Genomic DNA, 15658 nt, shown 5'->3' with positions numbered 1-15658 from the left:
TTGACTCATTAGTGTGTATGAATCACAATAAAGTGCATTCTGGGTGTTTTTATTTTCCATAATTTAATTCAATACCTACTCATGATTGCTCAAATCCAATAAAGCTTTTCTATTGAGATAGATTGCAACAATGTACAAATTCTAATTTTTTCTCACAAATTTATTATCCAATAGAATGCATCTTTAGAAAAATTTGAGCTTAATTCTCCCATTTATTTCTTTAAAAATTTTATAAAAATTAATTAAATAAGTTAAAATGTATGCATTTTGAACCCATTTTCTCTGATAAGGAAGAGATAGTTTTACATAACAAAGAACAAGCCTTTAACCTTCTACAGTTTTTTGAATCTTACCTCTGTTCTCTTCCAGTCATGTTTCTCCCTTTCAAATCTTTATTGAATTTATTGCGTGGACATTTATTAATAAAATTATATAGGTTTTCAGGAAAACAAACAATCCAGTTTTAAACATAGGCAAAGTGACCCTGGCCAGTTTGCTCAGTGGCAGAACATTGGCCCAGCGTGTGGAAGTCCTAGGTTCGATTTTCGGCCAGGGCACACAGGAGAAGCACCCATCTGCTTCTCCACTTTTCCTCCTCTCCTTTCTCTCTGTATCTCTCTTCCCCTCCTGCAGCCAGGGCTCCATTGGATCAAAGTTGGCCCAGGCACTGAGGATGGCTTCATGGCTTCTGCCTCAGGTGTTAGAATGGTTCCAGTTGCAGCAGAGCAAGGCTCCAGATGGACAAAGTATCGTTCCCTAGTAGGCATGTCAGGTGGATCCCGGTTGAGTGCATGCGAGAGTCTGTCTCTCTGCCTCCCCACTTCTCACTTGAGAAAAATACAAAATATAAATAAATATAAATAAATATAAATGAATAAATGAATGAATGAATGAAAAGTGGGCAAGGGACCTGAGTAGACACTTCTCCAAAGAAGACATACAGGTGGCCAATAGACATTTGAGAAATGCTCAAGGCCACTAATTATTAGAGCAATACTAATTAAAGCTATGATGAGATATCTCACCTTATACCTGCTAGAATGCCTTTTATCAGTAAATCAACAAACAAGTGCTGGCAAGAATTTGGAGAAAAGAGCACCCTTCTTCACTGTTGGGGGAAATGCAGGCAGACTGGTGCAGCCTCTATGGAAAACAGTATGGCATTTCCTCAAAAAATTAAAAAAGGAACTGCCTAATGAGTCAGTGATTCTACTTCTAGATATATATTGAAAGAATCCAAATTACAAATTTCAAACAAGATATGTACATCTATGTTCATTGCAGCATTATTTACCATAGCCGAGATATGGAAGTGATCCAAGTGCCCATCAATAAATGAATGAATAAAAAAGTGAGGTAACATATATACAATGGAGTATTATTCAGTCATAAAAAGAATAAAATCTTACCATTTGCAACAACAATGATTATTATGCTAAATGAAATAAGCCAGTCAGAGAAAGACAAATACCATATGATCTCACTTATATCTAGAATCTATTGAAAAAATTAAACTGATGAACACAATAGAATCAGAGACATGGATACATGGAACAAACTGATAGCTGTCAGAGGAGAGGGGGTTGGGAAATTAGGTGATAGAAGGTGAAGAGATTATATATATATATATATATATATATATATATATATATATATATATATATTTATATTTATAACACATAGACACAGACAACAGTGTGCTGATAGCCAGAGGGAAAGAGGGATGGGGGTAGGAGAAGGTGGGCAGATGGTGAAGGATGAAAGAGACTTTGCTGGGAGCAATATGCACACAATTGAGTGTGCAGATGATGCTTCATTGAGTTGTACACTTGAATCAATAAAATCAATCAATAAAAAATGAAAACAATAAAATTGTATGTTTTAAGAGACTATGTTTTGCTCATGACATCACCCTTCCTCTTTTGAATTTTCTGATATCTCACAATAAATCTTTCTCACACTTTGATCCTTATTTGCTTATGTCTCTGCCACTATCGTAATTTAGCATTTTATTATACTTCATATATTAATTGTGTTGACTAATTGTATTAGATTTCTATTGTTTTGTAACAAATGGCAAAATATCTAATGGGGCCAAACTGTTCTCTGGAGGCTCTAGAGAATAATCTGCTCTCACATTTAAATTGTTGGCATTCAGATACTTAAGGTTGTACGACTGAGCTTCCTACTTTCTTGCTGGCTATCATCTGAGGATTATTCCCTGCTTCTAGGGACAGCCCACATTCCTTTGCATGTAGCCCCATCCATCTTCAAAGCCAACCCCTGTATAAAGAGTATTTTCACGCTTCAATCTCTCTAACACTTCATCCACTTACAAGCTAGGAAAAATTATCTGCTTTTACAGCCCTAATGGGATGAGACTACATCCACCTCTATAATCTCCTTTGCTATATAAAGCGACAAACTCATAGGAGTGATATTTCCTATTTACATGTTTCAGCCACACCACTTAAAGGGGGAAGGATTATGCAAGGATGAGAGTTATTCTTAGAATATTCCTGCTATAATAACACATTATTATGGAAAGCTTTCCAGTGCCTTTCAAAAATTTTTTACTTATATCTACAACATTGAAATACATGATAGCGTGCAAATTAGAACAAACACAAACACATATTGGCCTATACACAAACACTAAATGTTTAGCAAAAGAATATTTATTTTTACTGTGTGCAATAAATGATGCTATTTTCTATTCTCTTCTATTTTATAAAAATAAAAGGTTTCTTTAACCTATGAAATTTAAGGCAAAACCTATTTATTTATTTATTTATTTATTTATTTATTTATTTATTTATGTCTGATTGGTAAAGACCTCACTTTTGTTTCCCTTTATGGAAACTCATTTGGAAATCTGAAAAATTAATCTTTAGTAATTGAGATAAAATATTATTTAAAATGTATTATCTGTCAGTTTTTATACTAACTTATTCTATTCTCTCTTTTACATTGTTGACTCAGCCATTTGCATTTAAAATTACTTTGTAAGATAAAGGCTAAGGAATTCAACACGTAATCATGTAGACTTATGCATCTAGATAAGAGCGTTATATTCTCTGTAAAAACCACCACAGTGCCCACCAATAAAAATGATTTTATTTAGTAATCATTATGGCAGTCACTAGACGGCAGCTCTAAAATGTGTGTTGCCCAAAATGAAAGGTGTTCATAAAAGTCTTATTAAATGTTAGAATTCTGTCCCAGATGTTCTACAGAATCTTAAGACTGTTCAAGAACAAAGCAAGCATTAATGTGGTATAATTTTATGTCTTCCAATTTTCTTTTAGAAAAATTTATAATAAATATATATTTATTACTTTAAGCTATGACATTTTAATATACTCGTAAGACAGCTACTGCACTATAAATGGCTTTGGATCTGTAAGACCTTCAACTGAAATACAATTTTTTTTCTAATAATCTTGTAGCCTGATGAAAACTTGGCATAGCATGAATCTTTCAGATCCAAGTTAATTGTTATTCTTAAAGATGCCATATTGACCAATCAATTTAATTAAACTCTTTCATAGCACATTATTTTTTCCTCTTAAGATTGACTACAACCTCCAAACATATAGAATTGGAATTGTAAGGTTTGTTACATGCAATAAACTTTCTTTTCCATACAAAAAAAGGACATTTGTCTATCACGTCACCAACACGTAGCACAGTGCCTGACCCATAAAGCCCTTTATTAAGGCTTATGATCAAGTGGGGTTTTTTGTTGTTTGTTCTTTTGTTAGGGACCTTGTTACCACTTAAGAACCTGTAAGCTTTTTCTCAGGAAATACCAAGGCTAAAATGAAGCACCTTAACTGCCATTACAAGAAGGAAGCAACTACTTTTACGTATAGTTTTCATTTTTGCCTCTACAAATTTTTAATGAAAATATTAATATTGAAAAGTCAACATAGGTGTACTATATTTTTCAGAGAGGAAGAGAAAAAATGCCAAGTCAATGTGTTTTTTCTTGCAACTGAATATGCTCTGATCCTTCTGATTTTATATGACTGCCAGTTCCCTCATTAACATCAAAGGTTGCTGCCACAGATACTGATCTATTGCATTTCTTATGATTGAATTATAAATTTCTTGACAAGGAAAGTATGAGTTTACAGATTTGAAAGAATATGTAATATGAGCAAAATAGATGTGTCTCTTCATTCACTTTAACAATTTATACTGGCAGATGATTTTGTACTCATTCATATATTTTTTGTTTACAATAATATAACTAATATAATGAAGCATTGAATTGTTCCTTTAAGTGGAATAAGAATTTTGTGTAAGTATAAATGGAACGGAACTGCTACTTGAAATCATTATGGATAGATGGAAAGGCATGTGATTCTACCTATCTTCATCTATAAAAAAAGCATTCTGTCATGTTCTAAATTTGATGAGCACAATACACCTTTCCTAATTTGCCAACTCTTCATTTCATTATTGTTTTTTTTATTTGAATAATAAATGCTATGCTGAAATAAAAGCCTCAAGATTATTTTGCTGAAGAGGCTTTAAATCAAAATGAAGACTCAAATGGATTGAACATGCTTTTTTCCCCGCACATCTGCTTGTCCTAATTGTTTTGAAGTTAAAAACAAAAATAATACAAGTAGTTGATGTTTTTATTCTCATCTCAAGACTTAAAAACAAAAAAAATAAATTATGACCTATAATTGCATAAATACATTGGCTAGATGGCTTTATCCTCTTTATAAGAAGCTGAATTTTAGGACCATTTTAAACTGAATCTCTAGCTTTTGGCTATTTAGTCAAAACAAAAATAGTAATCAAGCAATAAATTATAATTAACATAAAATTATATAAATCAAAATATCTTATGGTAATTAAAATATAATCAAGTAGTATTTTAAAAATTAAGATTTTGGGGCCCTGGCTTGTTAGCTCAGTCAGTTAAGAGCATCATCCTGAACAACAAGCTTGCCAGCTCCATCCCCATTTAAGGCACAAAAGGGAAGCAACTGACAAATGCGCGACTGAGTGGAGCAACAAATAAATGTTACCTTTTCCTCTCACCCTCTCTCTTTTCCTCTCTCTTTTCCTCTCTCTGTCTTTCTAAAAAATCAATAGAAATTAATCCCTGGCTGGATAGCTTGGTTGGTTGGTGCGTCTTCCTGAAGTGCAGAGGTTGCTGGTTTGATTCCCTGGTCAGGGCACATACAGGACAAGTTCGATGTTCCTGTCTCTGACTCCATCCCTGTCTCTATCTCAAAAAAAAAAAAAAAAGTTAAGATTTTATTATTTGTCCAAACTGTTTTTCTACAGTTTAGTTGTTTTATCAAACACAACTAAACAAGACAAAAATTATTTGCTATACTTGTATGTTAAGCAAACACAAATTGTTAATGACAGCCAAACAACCAATTTAACTCTGTAAAATAAAATCTCTAAGAACGCTTCATCCTCAAAACTAACTCGTATAATAAAAAAAAAATACTCTTGAGTAGAGGTGGATTTTACAGCGAGCGCACCCTAAGCTCCAACTACTGAAGAGTCCCGCAAAACCCCAACTTCACACTTTTGTCTAATGACAACAAGTTTGGTTTCATACGTGCAATTTTAACATTAATAGTACATACTATTTTTCATTTATTTAAAAATATGGTTAACATGTATTTTTATTTTTCCTGTCTCTCTCTCTTTTTTTAAGGGGCCCAATATTCCTTTTTGCGCCCGAGTCCTCAACCAATCTTAATTTGCCTCTGTTTTTGAGTGCCTACTGTTTCTGCTTTAAAAATGATGGGGTGGCTGACCAGAATTGGTGCAGTAATGTGACTACCCGAGATGCTGAGACCCCTGACTGGAAGCACTGAGGTCGGTGGCTAGAGCCTCACTTTGTTGGCTTGTGCGTGGGATCATGGACATAATCCCCAAGGCCACTAGTTTGTGCAAGGGGTCACTGGCTCAGCTTGAGCCCCTCAGTCGAAGCATTTATGAGAAACAATCAATGAATCAATTAAAGTGAACCAAAAATGTGGTTATGCTTATCTTTTTCCTCCCTCTCTTTCCCTCTTTTTGTCTGTCTCTCTTTCAAATAAATAAATAAATGATATTAAAAATATGAAAACAATGTAGTGATAAGATCTTCTTAAAAGAATATTCACTCAAAATATAATTAAAGACATTTGTATTAAAATATAGTTATATAGATGTATTAATCATGCATTTACGACAACATGGATGGACCTTGAGAACATCATACTAAGTGAAATAAGTAAATCAGAAAAAGTTTAAAACTCTATGATTTCATACGTACGTGGAATAAAAACTGAGACTCATGGTTGTAAATAAAAGTGAAGTGGTTACCAGAAGTAAGGGGGTAGAGGGAAGGGGAGTAAAGAGGGACAAATACACAGTGACAGAAAATAATTTGACTTTGGGTGTGGACACAATGTAATCAACATTTCAAATATTATAGAGATGTTTACCTGAAACCTATGTATTCTTATTGATCAGTGTCACCTTATTAAATTTAATTTCTAAATAAAATATAAACAAAGGGAAAAGTAGTGCATTGTTTCAATGGGACTATAAAACCTAAAGAACTAAACATCACTTTAAAAACCTACAGAAAACGCCCATCAATTGAAAGCATGTGCTTGTACAGTAACCCATCATGATTATCTGATTACCACTTTTCTCTTGACTAGATTGCCAGCACCTATTGATTTCATTTAGCTCAGGATAGTTAAAAAATGTAGCCTATTATAAAGAGAACAAAGCTGACTAGAAGTGCATTTATGCTGAAGCTGCTCTTTAAGAGCTATTTCCTCACTGTAAGAAATAATTTCTTTTTTGTTCTCACTGCAGTTCAAGACTTAAGCAAATGATTTTGTTTCATTCTCTACATGTGTAACTTCTGAGTATTTGAATATCCTCCTCATTTGAATATCATGGAAACCTTGCTAATTTCAATTCTAGTCTGGTGCAAGTTAGTCATTTTAGTATTTCTGATTTTAACTTTGACCTTTTTAAGGTAAAACTATTTAGATAAATGTATTCCAACAATTTCTAAGTGGATTGCTTCACAATATTTGAAAACAAACTTAAGAAAATCTATATAAAATAATTTATAACTTAGATTTGTTTTATTAAGATTATATTTTATCAAAGTTGCATATTAGAAAAGTAATTAATGTTAACTAAAATTGTTTGTAAATAATTATGTTACTCTGAATATGATTTAAAAATAATCAGATATTTTCACTAATTTTTTAAATACATTTACTCATTAAATGAAAATACCTTACTATTTTTAAATCTATAATATTTTTTAAATTTATTGATTGATTTTAGAGAGAGAAGAAAAGGGGGAAGAAAAAGAGACAGAAAAATTAATTTGTTCCTGTCTGTGCCTCGACTGAGGATCAAATCCTTGACCTTTGCACATTGGGACGATGCTTTAACCAACCAAGTTATCCAGCTAAGGCAAATACAAATATCTTATTATTTTAATATCTGCCAACCATTTAGTTTTTTCAGAGGAATTTTATATTGATCAGCATTTGCCCACATATTACATTGAATAAAAGCACAAGATTTAAATGAATTGCCTAAAGTTATAAATTTAAGAAGTAGAACTTGAACTCAACTTTTCATCTTTGAACCTTAAAAATATACTTATTAAATGCACCATACTTAGGTCTTTTTATAATTACGACTAAAGTTAGCTATCTCAGTCTATATGCACCTTATTTTAAAAGTTTTGACATATAATACCCTCAAAAAGTTTGTTACCTAACTCAAAATTTTTACTAATATTCAGATTCATGTGGTAACAGACAAAATATTTTCTATACATACTAAATATGTGACTCAGAGGGAGAAGGAATTATTTGGCAACTCTTAACCTACAGTTGAATACTTTCTTGTTTCAAAGAAATCCCTGCTTTCAAAACAACTGGCACAATCATATACTTTACAAAGTGTTCCCAGGCCCCATATAACAATTTTTTTGTGACAAAGACAAAGAAAAGGACAGAGAGGGACAGAGAGACAGGAAGGGAGAGAGATGAGAAGCATCAATTCTTTGTTGCAGCATCTTGGTTGTTCACTGATTGCTTTCTCATATGTGCCTTGACCAGGGGCTACAGCAGACCGAGTAACCCCTTGCTTGAGCCAGCGACCTTGGGCTCAAGCTGGTGAGCCTTGCCCAAACCAGATGAGCCCACGCTCAATCTGCCGACCTCGGGGTTTCGAACCTGGGTCTTCTGCGTCCCAGTTTGACGTTTAATCCACTGTGCCACCGCCTGGTCAGACCCCCATATAACAAATTAAAACTTAATTTAAGAGTTTGAAATTTTTTTAAAAAACTGGCACAATTAAACAGTTTTCAAAAGACCAAGGACAATGACATTTGGTGAATCATTTGGTTTAATTTTAGTGAGGAAATGCTAAGAACTATCCTCCATTGTTATTTAACACCTATCTATTGGAGTTTTACTTTGTCTAAAATCATGTCAATTATGCTAAATTCATAAAGTGTATCAAAATAATAATTAAGGACTTCCGTTGGTAAGATTTTCTCCATACGATTTGTTTGAATACTTAAACTAGTGTGTTTTCCAACAGAATAAAATTGTTTTCTAATATTTCTGCTCTAGTCGTGAAAGTGTTAATTATATCTAAAAATCTCTTTGTTCTGTTATTGTTGTGAGTAAATTAAATGATCAAGAGAGCAACTGTGAGATTCAACAAAGTTCTGCCTAAACAACTTATGTTTTAGAAGAGTCTTGCCAGCTCTTCCTCACAGAGCTAGTCCCAAGAACAATATGCATAATACAACCATGTGGTGCTTCCAGGCATCTAGGGATTTATACAGATTTCAAAACAAAACAAAACAAAACAAAACAAAACTTTCTTTTTTTCTTTCCTTCCTTCTGCTCCCTCTTTCCCTGCCTCCCACCCTTCTTTTCTTTTCTTCTTACTCTTTTTCCATTGTTCCGTTTCTCTTCTTGCCCTTTTGCATAACTTTCTTATTTTAATATCTGAATGAGCCAAGTAATTAAGAGTGCATTCCAAAGTAGCTTCCTACTGCATTTGATTTTGTAGTCTATGACATTTCCTTCATTTATTTCACTTAAATGGAAGGTATGAGACAACTATATTAAAATGTATGAATAAATTTTTGAGACTTTAATCATATACGACTCTTAGAGACCATTTTCTCTTGGTAAAGTTCAGCATCAAAGAACTGGAAAAAGAATAGGAGACTTGATTTTAATCTCGGTATTAACAAAAAAGTATATAAGTGCATTGGATAAGTCATTTATGTCTTCTGAATCCATTTCCTCAAATATCAAAATAGGAAGCTGGATGGTCTTCAAGTGCCTCCTTTCAACACCTTCTTTGAGAGTATACTTATAAGACATAAAAAATTGACAGGTACAATGCTCTGTTTGAAGACTTCATATTTTTTTTAACAGGGATCAAACAACCACTATAAGAGTTACTAGTACAAAGAAGAAGAATATACACATTGGAGTAAACAATTCTGAAATTGAATCTTGCTCTATCACTTACTACCTGTATGTAGTATTTTAAAAATTCAATTTATTTTTTAATCTGGTACTGTATTGTTGTTATGGTAAATATTGTGAGAAAAAGTAAAGAATTTCCCAGTGTTTGTCATATAATAAGTTAGTAATAGAAGCAATCATTATGCATCCCTTTTTTATATTCTTTTCATGTTGAAAAATTTCTACAGGAATTACTTAATAAAGAATATTCTTTTTTCTTCTCTCAACTTATTTTAGGTTGACAGATAATGACTTACATAATAAATTTCCCAAAGCATACCACAGTGACAGATTCAATGTCATTAAGTTTACATAAAGTCTTATATTAATAACTTCTCTACAGCCAGATGCAAAGTATTAAACCAGAAGATATGTGGGAAGCTGATGAATAAGTTTCCACAAATATTGACATGATCTGGGTACTTGTTTTATGAATGTAACTTCTCATTTTCTGCCAAGTTAAGTATAATGACCATCTAAAGTAATTTTTGGCTTTCCCTGAGTAGCAGGAGTTTTGTGAAATCTGCTTATTTGTGTATATTTTTTTAATTATTTTATTTTTTATTTATTCATTTTTAGAGAGGAGAGAGAGAGGGAGAAAGAGAGAGAGGTAGAGAGAGGAGAGAGAGACAGAGAGAGAAGGGGGAGGAGCTGGAAGCATCAACTCCTGTATGTGCCTTGACCAGGCAAGCCCAGGGTTTCGAACTGGCAACCTCAGCATTTCCAGGTCGACGCTTTATCCACTGCACCACCACAGGTTAGGCTTATTTGTGTATATTTTTAAACATGTTTGTGTGTGTGTGTGTGTGTGTGTGTGTGTGTGTGGTTTAATACAATCAGCTATGAAGACACAATATTGCCAACTCTTCTATCTTTGGCTTTATTTTTTATTTTATTATTTTTTTTTTGTATTTTTCTGAAGCTGGAAACGGGAGAGACAGTCAGACTCCCGCATGCGCCCGCCTGGGATCCACCCGGCACGCCCACCAGGGGCGACGCTCTGCCCACCAGGGGGTGATGCTCTGCCCCTCCGGGGCGTCGCTCTGCCGTGACCAGAGCCACTCTAGCGCCTGGGGCAGAGGCCAAGGAGCCATCCCCAGCGCCCGGGCCATCTTTGCTCCAATGGAGCCTTGGCTGCGAGAGGGGAAGAGAGAGACAGAGAGGAAGGATGGGGGGTGGAGAAGCAAATGGGCACTTCTCCTATGTGCCCTGGCCGGGAATCAAACCCGGGTCCTCCGTGCGCCAGGCCGACGCTCTACCGCTGAGCCAACCGGCAAGGGCCTCTTTGGCTTTATTTTTAAATGACTTTCTTTTTTGTTTTAGTTGCTTCTCTATATAGATGGTTTTAATTTGGACCAAAATATTTTACTTACTTAAAATAATATTTTAAAATTCAGTCCTTTTCTGTGTGTGTGACAGAGACAAAGAGAGACAGATAGAGGCAGACAGACAGGAAGGGAGGGACATGAGAAACATCAGTTCTTCGTTGCGACTCCTTAGTTGTCCTTTGATTGCTTTCCCATATGTGCCTTGACCAGGGGTCTACAGCAGTCTGAGTAACTCCTTGCTCAAGCTAGCGACCTTGAGCTCATGCTAGTAAGCCTTGAACCGGTGCTCAAGCTGGTGACCTTGGGGTTTCAAACCTGGGTCCTCTGTATCCCAGTTCAACACTCTGTCCACTGCACCACCACCTGTAAAGGTCAAATACGTTTTTCTAAATATTGGCACCACCTTATGCAAAGTTCACAAAACTGGTGAAGAAACAGTATTTTTGAAGTTCTTAAACTGAAGTACTCTTTTTCTCCATAAATAAAAAGGTAAAAAGGTTTACAAAGCAGTGAACAAGTTGGAGCATTGAACCACTAAAACAGAAGTCAAGCTTCTGTTTAGATAGTTGTAAAACTGGCCAGTACTTTTTTTACTTCACTTTTTCAATCAAGTATCTTAGGCATAAGTTTTTGTTGTCGGTTTTTTTTATTGATTTTAATTTATTGTACTTACATAGATTCAAGTGTCCCACCGAATATATCTCCCTACCTCCACCTCCATGTTTCCCGTGATACCCCCTTTGCCGCCTCCCCCAACGCCCTCCCTCTTCCCTTCAGGATTTGCTGTCCTGCCCTGTATAACACTGTGTTGTGTGTGTGTGTGTGTGTGTGTGTTTGTGTATATATATATATATATATATATATATATATATATATATAATCTCACTAATCTCTTTCTCTTCTCTGATCTCATTTTATTCTCCCCTTTCCTTCTGACCGCTTTCCCTCTGGTCCCTTTGATCTGGCCTCTACCTCTATTTCGCTCCTTAGTTCACATTGTCCATTAAATTCCTAATATCAGTGAGGTCATATGATATTTTTCTTTCTCTGCCTGGCTTATTTCATTTAGCATAATAGTCTCCAGGTCCATCCATGTTGTCACAAAAAGGAAGATTTCCTTCTTTTTCAAGGTTGCATAGTATTCCATTGTGTATATGTACCACAGCTTTTTAATTCGCTAATCCAATGACACTTGGGCTGTTTCTAAGATCTTGACTATTGTAAACAATGCTGCAATAAACATGAGGTGCATTTCTTCTTTTGTATCAGTGATTTGGTATTCTTAGAATATATTCTTAAAAGTGAGATAGCTGGGTCAAAAGGCATTTCCATTTTTAATTTTTTGAGGAATCTCCATACTGTTTTCCACAGTGGCTGCACAAGTCTGCATTCCCACCAGCAGTGTAGGAGGGTTCCATTTTCTCCACAATCTCACTAGCACTTATTATGTCTTGTTTTATTAATGAATGCCATTCTGACAGGTGTGAAGTGGAATCTCATTGTGGCATAAGTAATTTTAAATCAGAAAATTACATGTAAATAATTATCACTTTCACACTCTTTTAAAATCAAGAGGCTTTCTCAGATGATGACTTCTCTTATATTTAATTGACCAAAACAAGAAGTAAAATCTATGTAACTCAGAAAAAACTAAGAACTGCATGATTCCATACATAGGTGAGACATAAAAACAAGACTAAGAGACATGGACAAGAGCGTGGTGGTTACTGGGGCAGGGGGTGGGGAGGAGAGGGAGAGAGAGAGGGGAGAAGGGATGGGGAGGGGCACAAAAAAAACCAGATTGAAGGTGACGGAGGACAATCTGACTTTGGGTGATGGGTATGCAACATAATTGAATGACAAGACAACCTGGACATGTTTTCTTTGAACATATGTACCCTGATTTATTGCTGTCACCCCATTAAAATTAATAAAAATTTATAAAAAAATAAAAAGTAAAATAAAAAATAATTATAATCAAACTTAACTTTTTAGAAGCATATTATTTGTAAAATAACATAGAATAAATTTAACATTTATGAAACTACCTGAATCAGAACATTTTAGAGCTAGAAAGGACAGAAATCTTCTATCATCACCCCTTCATGTCAGAGATGAAAAAACAAGGAGGCCCAAATTGGTTTAGTGACTTATCCTAAGTCACACAAACTGAGTGATAGAATCAGAACTAGAACCCATGTCTCCTGCCACCCAGCCTAATGTCCTATCTGGTATACCATACATATTTAACATCTCTAGAGTACTAAGTGGCACTAGAAAAGAACTATACATTATGTAAAAGATTAATTATAAAATTAATTTTATCTGAGTCATTTTTTATTTGTGATATATTTTGATTTCACATTATTAATGTTATTTATATTTATTGCTGAATTTTAGTGATTTATATGCATTGTTTAGTAATAAGTTATAAAACAAAAGTAGCAGTTGCTTTTTCTTTTAGATGGGACTCAAGAACCAGGAATAGGCTGATCCTTCTACTCTAAAGTGGATTGCTGTTTGCTTGTTTCTTGTCCCTATATACAGGTGATTCTGAAACTGTGAAACGAAGAGCTGTTGGAAAAATGAGGAGTTAGGAGTTCATTCGGATGTCCAGGTGTATCAACTACAATTATTTGGCAATAACTACACCTGGGCAACCGATTGAACTTTTCGCTTTTCATGACTCGGCTGGAACACTGCACAGACTGCTGCTATATACTTAAAAGTTTGTGATTTCTTAACCTGATGATATGAGAAGTGGAAGTTGTTAATGGGGGAAGATTCACCATGTAATTGTGAAAACATATTTTAGTTTGTTACTAAATTGAATTTAAAGTATCTGAAGAGCCTGACCAGGTGGTGGCACAGTGGATAGAGCATCGGACTGAGATGCAGAGGACGCAAGTTTGAGCACAGGCTCATCTGGTTTGAGCAAAGCTCACCAGCTTGGACCCAAGGTCGCTGGCTTGAGCAAGGGGTTACTCGGTCTGCTGTAACCTCCTGGTCAAGGCATATATGAGAAATCAATCAATGAATAACTAAGGTGTCTCAACAAAAAACTGATGATTGATGCTTTTCATCTCTCTCTGTTCCTGTCTGTCTGTCCCTGTCTATCCTTCTCTCTGACTCTCTCTGTCTCTGAAAAAAAAAGTATCTTAACAGAAAGATGAAGTAGATGAAGTGAGTTTTTCCCCTAGGTTGCAAAATGTACATCAGATTTACAGAAAATTTTGAACTATTCTTATTAGTGACACCTTTTATGCACTTAACTCACCAGTGTAAAAGAGCTGTATTTCTTTCATTATGATTGAGAGAATAACTGGTAAATGTTGGCTAATATTATTAGTACATTATAATTTTTTTTAAATTATGTAACCTCAAGCTATGACTACATTCATAAGCCCGTCTGAAATATTTCTCCTACTCACTGTTTATTTGCTATTATCCTACTTAGTTGTTTAAATGTATAATCTGTACCTCCTGCTAGAATGTAAGCTCTGTGAGAGCAGAGGCCTTGTCTACATGCCCAACATCCAGCTGGTACCTAGCACACAATAAGCAAGCAGTAAATTTTTGAGTACATGAAAATGTTATTATACTGTTCAATGTTTTCACTCCTGTGATTCAGATGCAGTTGGTTTCCAACACAGAGATAGAACATATATATGGTTTGCTCCATGAGCTCTGTTGTTTAACAGTTTACTCTGCTATGTGGATGCTTATGCTGAGATAATTCAAGGGCAGTTCTGCTACTACATATAGAGAAAGTGGCTTCAAATTTCAGGCCACCGTGTCCACTAAAACAGATTCTCTCAATGTCTGTTATATTACAAAATGATTTGGGTAGCTCTTTTACCTCTATTAAGTTTGAGGTTGTTTTGGTTTTGGAAGTACCATTTTAGGAAAATGGAGTAGGGTCTTACTGCGACAAACGTAGGCTCCTATATACTGTAGATTTTAGGAGTTAACAATCTTGTTTAAATCTCACTAAATTTAACAGTGATCACTCATGAACTATGTTAAATATGATCCAAACATTTTGTAAGGTATTTTTCCCCACCGAGAAGGAAGGAAGGGGTGTAGCCACCAAGTGTAGAATAGTAACGGCTTTATTTAGTACAGAGCATTTCTCGATGAGATTCACTGGCCCAGAAATAGAGGTCAGGAAAATCACCCATGGAGAAACCACGTGGTCAAATTTAAAGGGGTCGTCTAGGGAAGTCAGGCTAATATGACGTAGTGAAATCTCACTGGATGACACTCAGTTGCTTTTTTCCCAAGGACTCCTGGGAAGTTTCTGTTGGCATGCTTGGTTGTGGACGGTCCTAGCCAAAGTTCCAGGGTTCTCCATGTGACCTTTCTCCGTTATCCATTGGTCTTACACATTTAGTATATATAAATAAGGAGAAAATACTTTGTTTTCTTTTAATTCTAAGTACAAAAGTAACAGTTCAGTTTTTTATAAAGAACTACTTACCTTATCTTGAGGGCATGGGGGAAGAAAATGACAGTAATAGCAGTAAGATTTGCATTCAAAAAGAGTAACCACCTTATCATCATATGTAATGAAATGCCCAGGAAACACCCCAAGTCTCCTGCAATTAATGGCCCTTGCCTTTCACTTTAAAAAAGTGTCTCAACTTGAAGAAGAAATTATAAAATCACCTAACATATATAATTGCATATTCAGAACTGTTAGATTATTTCATGGCATGCTATGAGGAAGCATTCAGTTCTATGTATGAAGCTCTGCATTCTCAAACA

This window comes from Saccopteryx bilineata, chromosome X (assembly GCF_036850765.1).
Source record: "Saccopteryx bilineata isolate mSacBil1 chromosome X, mSacBil1_pri_phased_curated, whole genome shotgun sequence".
Taxonomy (NCBI): Eukaryota; Metazoa; Chordata; class Mammalia; order Chiroptera; family Emballonuridae; genus Saccopteryx; species Saccopteryx bilineata.
This window is presented reverse-complemented; position numbering follows the sequence as displayed.